Source organism: Arachis ipaensis, chromosome B2 (assembly GCF_059453495.1).
Source record: "Arachis ipaensis isolate K30076 ecotype BB chromosome B2, ASM5945349v1, whole genome shotgun sequence".
NCBI classification, from domain to species: domain Eukaryota; kingdom Viridiplantae; phylum Streptophyta; class Magnoliopsida; order Fabales; family Fabaceae; genus Arachis; species Arachis ipaensis.
In genome coordinates this window covers 50,308,690-50,315,786 of record NC_142437.1, presented here as the reverse complement: position 1 = coordinate 50,315,786, position 7,097 = coordinate 50,308,690, and positions in this window count along the sequence as shown.

The following is a 7,097-nucleotide window of genomic DNA, read 5'->3' as shown; positions in this document are numbered from 1 at the left end:
ATGAGTTCTTCTTTTCAAGGAAGAAAATGCCATGTATTTCAAGTCTTCATTCCAACAAAAATAAAAGTAGAGTTTGTCTCCATAAGAGTCACTGTGAGTTGTGCAAGAACAATGAGAAAGACCATGGTCAAGAAGGATTATGAAACAAACTAAGATATAAGTGACCAAGTGTAAGACCGTGAATGAAAAAAAAAAAAGAAAACGAGTCATGGAAAAGCAACTAGTCCTAGAAGGTATAACTAAGGGAAGGTTAAGGGGTGTTCCTTGAATATCCATAGAACCAAGAGGTAGTAGGCAATAAAGACCCAAGGCTCTGAGCATCAACTACTGAGATAGAAAAAGAAACATTAAAAAGCTCAAAAAAAAATCTTAGTAGATGCTTGTGGTGAAGATGTGTCAAGAAGAGACCTGGGCAAGTAAATTCTTAGGGGTGTCTCAACACCTAGTACCCTAAAACCAGCTGGTTTGGGAGTGCTAATTGTAAGCTTAATTAAAGGGTTGTCTTGAGACAAAACACTTAGAGTCGTGGTCAAGAAAGCAAAACAACCTTTACTACCTCAAGGTGACAATCAATAGAAAGGACCCCTAAAGCCTTGATGTTGGGATTTTTGCTAGTAAAGAATTTTATAAAAATAGTCGCGTTGTAGATATAGTTTCTAAACGAACAGAAATACCTTCGTGCAAACGTTTTGGTTGTCACAAGTAACAAACCCCTAAATAAATTGATAACCGAAGTATTTAAATCTCGGGTCGTCTTCTCAAGGAACTGCAGGGAAGTATGTTCTTATTATTGGTTATGAGTTTTGCAGATTGGGGTTTTAAAAATAAGGAACAAGTAATTAAATGACAAATAAAATAAATAAATAACTATAAAATAAACTCTTGGCAAGGTATGAGAAATTGGAAGTCCTATCCTACTTATCCTTATCAATGGTGATGAGAATTGAGTTTAATCCCACTTAGTTAACCTTTACTAAACAAAGGAAAGTCAAGTGGACTAATCAGTTTGATCCTCAGGTCCTACTCAATTCCTAAGGAAAGACTAGAGTTATTGGAATTCGATTTGATTAGCAAAAATAGCAATTATCAATCACGATGAGTTTGATAACTCAAGAGTTACCAATTACTTAACCAAAGCCAAAAGGGGAAAAATAAACTTACTCGAATAAAAATGTCTTCAGATTGGCAGCAATAGTAACATAAATAAAAGAAAGCAATCATAAACTGAAATACTTCAAATAACATTAACTAAGAGAATCATATGTAACATGGAAGAATTCATAAATTAAATTAAGAAAATAATAAAAAGGAATATTGAACCTGATAAAGAGTTGGAATACTTAACTTGAAATAATAAGAAATCCTAATCCTCAAACCTAAAAGAGAGGAGAGAACCTCTCTCTCTAAAAACTACATCTAAACCATAAAAAGTGAATAATTGAAGACCTCCTCATGAATGGATGCATTCCCCTACTTTATAACCTCTAATCTGTGCTTTCTGGACTTGGATCTGGGCCAAAAAGGCTTCAAAAATTGCTGGGAACGTTTTCTATAATTTCTGGTGCGTGGCGTCTGTCACGCGTCCGCGTGGGTCACGCGGTCGCGTCATCTGGAGTTTTCCTTGTCACGCGTTCGCTTCGGTCATACGTCCGCGTCATCTGGGTTCTGCTTAAGGCGCGCGTCCGCCTCAGTCATGCGTTCGCGTCGCTGCCTTTTCGCGCTGGGCATGCGATCGCGTCGTCCATGCATTCGCGCCGCTGCCTGTTTCTTCAAAAACTCCATTTTATGCTTTCCTTCCATTTTTGTATGTTTCTTTTTCCATCCTTTAACTCATTCCTGCCTTAAAGGATCTGAAACTTCTCAACACAGAAATCACGGCATCGAATAGTAATAAAGGATAATTAAAATAAATAATTTCAAAGCATAGGAAACATGTATTTTACATATATCACATAATAAGGAAGGGAAAGTAAAACCATGCAATTTACATGAATAAGTGGGTGAAGGATTGAATAAATCTCTTGAATTGAGCACAATATATGTCATAAAATATGGGTTTATCAACCTCCCCACACTTAAACAATAGCATGTCCTCATGCTAAGTCCAAGATAAAGATTAAGGTAAGGTTAAAGTGGTGGAATTTCATGCAATGCAATCTATCCTAAATGCAACTACCTAAATGGATCATGCAATTCTAATTGTCATTTACTTGTATATAAAACTTACTTGTAGTTAAATTAATTCACATTCTCAAGGAATCATATATGCATAGCCAACCTTAGATAATGTTAAAGCGCTTTTACAAGTGAGATGGGTAAAATATTTTACAAACTTACAAGACAATTAACAATTTAAGCAGAGATATATGGTGATGAGCTATTGAACCCTCACTGGGTTATGTGTTTACTCTCCGGTCACTCAGTGTTTATTGGGTTAATCACTCTATTCTTCTTTTAATCCTTACTTTCTATAACTTTGTTCTTCATCTAACCAATCAACAATTATAGAATATAGGCATACAAAAATCATGAGGTCTTTTCCAAGGTTGTAATGGGCCAAGGTAAGGGTAAGGGTATATGAATAAGGCTAAGTGAGCTAATAAGTGAATCCTTGATTAGTCTAAGATCTCACCCAATATACACATTTTGCAATTCAAAGTTTCTCAACATTTTTGCCCAACTTTTCTCACTTTGTGTTGCAAGCTCATGCATTAACTTTAATTTTATCCCATGTGCATTTATTTTGCAATTGGAAAATTTTTTGTATCCCCTTAATTAAATACCGAAAATAATTTTTTTTTTAATTTTGCACATGGTAATTCAATTAATTTCACATGAGCATGCTTCGCAAAATTTTTTTATTTTATTCTTTTTAACTTTCTACCTTTGTTTCTATCATCCATGTTCCCATAAAGTTTCCCATACTTAAATTATACACAATACCTTATCTTAAGCTAACCAAGGATTCAACTTGGGATATATTTGTTTTTCTGCATGAGGCTAGTAATGTGGTTTATAGAACAAGAGGGGATTAAAAAGCTCAAGGGGCTAACAAGGGTGATGTAAAAGGTAGGCTAATTTGGGATAAGTGAGGAAAGATTCAAATGATGGCCTCAATCACTTTCTTGGTATGTATCTATATTCTACAATCGGACACATAGATTAAAACAAAGTAAAGAACATCAGAATAAAAAGAAGGGCGAAACACACAGGAATAAAAATTATGGTTTAAATGTAACCATACAATTAAGCTCAAAACTCAGGTTGTGTGTTCTCTAGCTCAAAACTTATATATCAGTTATACATGTCATGTAAGTAAAAATTAAGAGTTCCCATTATTCTCAATGTAAAATTTTGGGTGGCTTTAAAGTTTTAGTGTTTCTCCTTGATGAAATGTTGTTAACTAACTAATATGTAATGCTATATATACAAGGTGTGTGGATTGTTTTTATTATGTTAAAGTCTCTAGTTTACTTCTTTTTTATTTTCAATTTAAACCAAACTATCATATGCTAAAAGGGGTAAACTGTACTAATTAATCCACATATTCTATAACTACTAAGTTAAAATTGCAACTAAACTAAATGGCTAAAACATGAACTAAAGTGCAAAATGTAGAAAACAGAGTAAAAACACATGAAAAGAACAATGTATAAGTACTGAAAAAATAAAAATAAAAATAAAGATAAAAATACAGAAAAATAAGCAAAATAAAATGAAAGAGTCTGTAGTGGTTCACCGAAGAATACGCCAGAGATGGCGACCTCCCCACACTTAAAATAAAGCATCGTCCTCGATGCTCACTCAAGCCGGGTGTGAAGGAGTGTCATCACTGGAAGGATGGGCTGCTGCAGTCGCGGTGGTGGTCTGAGGATCTGCAGACTGGATGAGGGTAGGAGGATCTGTCTGCTGTAGAGGAGGCTCTAACTGGATAGGAATCTCTGTATCGGCGGCCTGAAGCTGCTGTGGCTCCTTCTACTGTGGCGCAGCCTGCTGTGGTCCTGCCTGCTCCGCCTGGGCCTGTGTCTCCTCCTCATGAGCGCTCGCCTCTGCCTCAGATGTGTCAGAAGGGGTGTCAGGCTCGGAGGGGATGTCTCCGCCAGACCGGATCATCAACTTGAGGTGCTCATAGCGTCACTTGTTGCGATGCTCCATACGGTCCAATCGGGCGAAGAGGCGATGCACCAAATGGTAAATAGGCTCAGGAGCATGTGGGGGTGCAGTGGGTGGGGCAGGTGCAGCAGTGGAAGAAGAGGGGCCAGCTGAAGGTGTGGCTGTCTCATCAGAAGCAGTAAGGAATGAAGGTCTGTGGCCTAAAGCCAGAAAGTTCGTGCTGTGAGAAATGATCTTCTTGTAGTCCGCAGCAGGTGGCTTCTCATCAGCATCCTCCCAAGGCACGCCAGCTCGACGGCCTAGCTGGGTGACCAGATAAGGAAAGGGGAGGGTGCCTCTGACATGTACCCTGGCCATATAGTGCCGGATGAATTGTGGCAGGTACAGGTCCTTACCCTACATCACAAACCAGAGGAGGGTGATCATAGCAGCAGGCAGCTCCGTCTCATGAGTGCTTGGCATAAAAAAGTTACTCAGGATCTGGTGCCAGAGCCGAGCCTCATCATTCAAGTATATTCGCTTGATTCCTTTAGGCATGGTGGTGTTCTTACCTATGACCCATGGGACAGTAGAGTCAAGGGCTATCCTCTCCTTGACAGCATCCCAGTCAAATTTCAGAAAACGCATGTCCTCTTCAGCCTTTTGGTAACCGTCAGGCTGATCTGACTTTGGCTGAAGGCGCAGAATATCCTCAATGGCCTCTTCAGTGACCAGTATCTGTTTCCCTCTGAGGTGCACTGCATCCAGGGAAGTCTTGAAATAATTGCAATAGAATTCTCTTACCCAGGAAGCATTGACCTCCACTAAATCCCCATAGTGGTCCTCCAGATTCAGCCTGTGCACCGATTTAGCTCCTGAGATTCCAATTGCACTATTTATGTCCTCCAGATTGCGATTCGGGCACCATAATGGTCTTTCGGTGAATTTCCGGCGTGACTCAGCGACGGCCATGCTTATGTGGCACAGCCACTGCCATGTTGGACGTCAAAGTGTACAAATGACGTGAATTGTGTTGTAAAATTTCCCAATGTAGTCCCTGTCTTCATGTTTAAACCCTAAAACTTCGTTGGCCTCCCCTCAATGTGGTTCTCTCCATCAACGTTGTAGGAACCAATAGTTGTCCCCCATGAAAGGAACTGGGAGCCATGTTATAGGAAGTTCGAACCGGTCATCGTTGATGGAGTGATGAAGCAAAATACAACTTTCTACAAGACCCAACATTCACTATTCACTCCACTTCATAGCTTAAGAAAAAGGAGGCACCTTCTCTTCCTTCTAGGGTTCAAGGATTGGGGATGGGTAGTGGGTTACCCGATTTGAAAAACAAGAAAAAGGGGAAACAGAAGGCTCCCAAAGATGCCCACGTCAGCGAGGCACTCGACAAGCTGAGGGAGCAGACCAGGGAGGCTGTCAAGGGTCTCGAATTCATGGCTCCGTCATCGGCCGATGATTTCGGTAAGGATGCCATGATGGAGGATTGGGTCAAGCATTTTGAGGACCTTGCTGGCTCTCAGGTAACTAAGTTTACATCCTTCCATTCGTTTCCTTTAAAGTTGAAAGCTATGTTGTTGGGGAATGGTGCAATTGAAAATTGTTTATGCTAGTTTAAAGTTAAATCTTTGTTTCTTGTGCTGTGGTTTACAGTTTGAGTAAAATGGTTGAGTTCATGAAGTTGTGAAATGAGTAAGAGAGTCATGGATTTTACAGGCACCTTGTGTTTTGCTTCTTTTTTTATAGTGTCTTCTGTAAGCATTAAGCTTATCATTGGGGCATATAATTTTACCATAATTTTCTAGCCATGGCTCCCAGTTCCTCTCATGGGGGACAGCTATTGGTGTACACAACAGATGCAGAAGGAGACGTTGATGGAGAGAACCACATTGAGGGGAGGCCAACGAAGTTTTAAGGTTTAAACATGAAAACAGGGACTACATTGGGGAATTTTACAACACAATTCATGTCATCTGTATACTCTGACGTCCAACGTGGCAGTGGCTGTGCCACATAAGCATGACCGTCGCTGAGTCACGCCGGAAATTCACCGAAGGATCATTATGGTGCCCGGATCGCAATCTGGAGGACATAAATAGTGCAATTGGAATCTCAGGAGCTAAATTCATGCACGGGCTGAATCTGGGGGACCATTATGGGAATTTAGTCCATTGACCTCAGTCAAATTCCTCTCCAAGAAGAATCAGCCTCTTTGTTTGATCTGATCGGAGGTGTACTGTTGTAATTCTTCTGGAATTTTCAGAGTCCTCTCCAGGTATAGATTTCTGGAGGTAGCAAACACCGGATACTTGAGCTCACAGTATCGGTTTGCAAACTTAAATGGATCATTGGCAGGGAGGAGCTGGTCAGCCTTCTCCTGCGGGGTGAAGTGCTTCTCCCGCCAGGATTCATCATGCATAAGCTCTAGGAGAGACATAGAGGATTCACCTCTTTTCCGTTTGCCAGTTGTTGCCTTTCCTTTTCCCTTTCTTTGAGGGTCAGACATCCTAAAAAAAATCCAGGATATAATAAAATCAGGAAAACGAGTAGGCAAATAACAAGATAAGCATAAAGTGGCAAAGGAGCAGTAGAATAATGAAATGAGGTGAATAATTGTGCATTTTGGATTGTATAGGAGTTAGAAATCCGAGAAGAAAAATTTACAATCCAAAATGTAATAGAAATAGAATTCATGTTAATTAGAAAAAACTATAATCATGCCATGGTTAGAAGGTTAAAGAGGATAGTGAAAAAAAACCAAGAAGAGATGTTTGGAAAATTAGGTTGGTTAGGATTGAAAAAGAGGTTAGAAAGTTGAAAGCAGGGAGTTAGTAAAAAGAAAGTCAGAATAAGTGGCATGATGATCAGTTTCTAAGTAGCAAGAATTCACAATTATAAGCAACAGTCAACTCATATTCAAACAAGGAAATAAGGTTGATGATGATTCATATAGATATGGAAATAGCAAAATTTGGAATTGAATCATCAAAAAT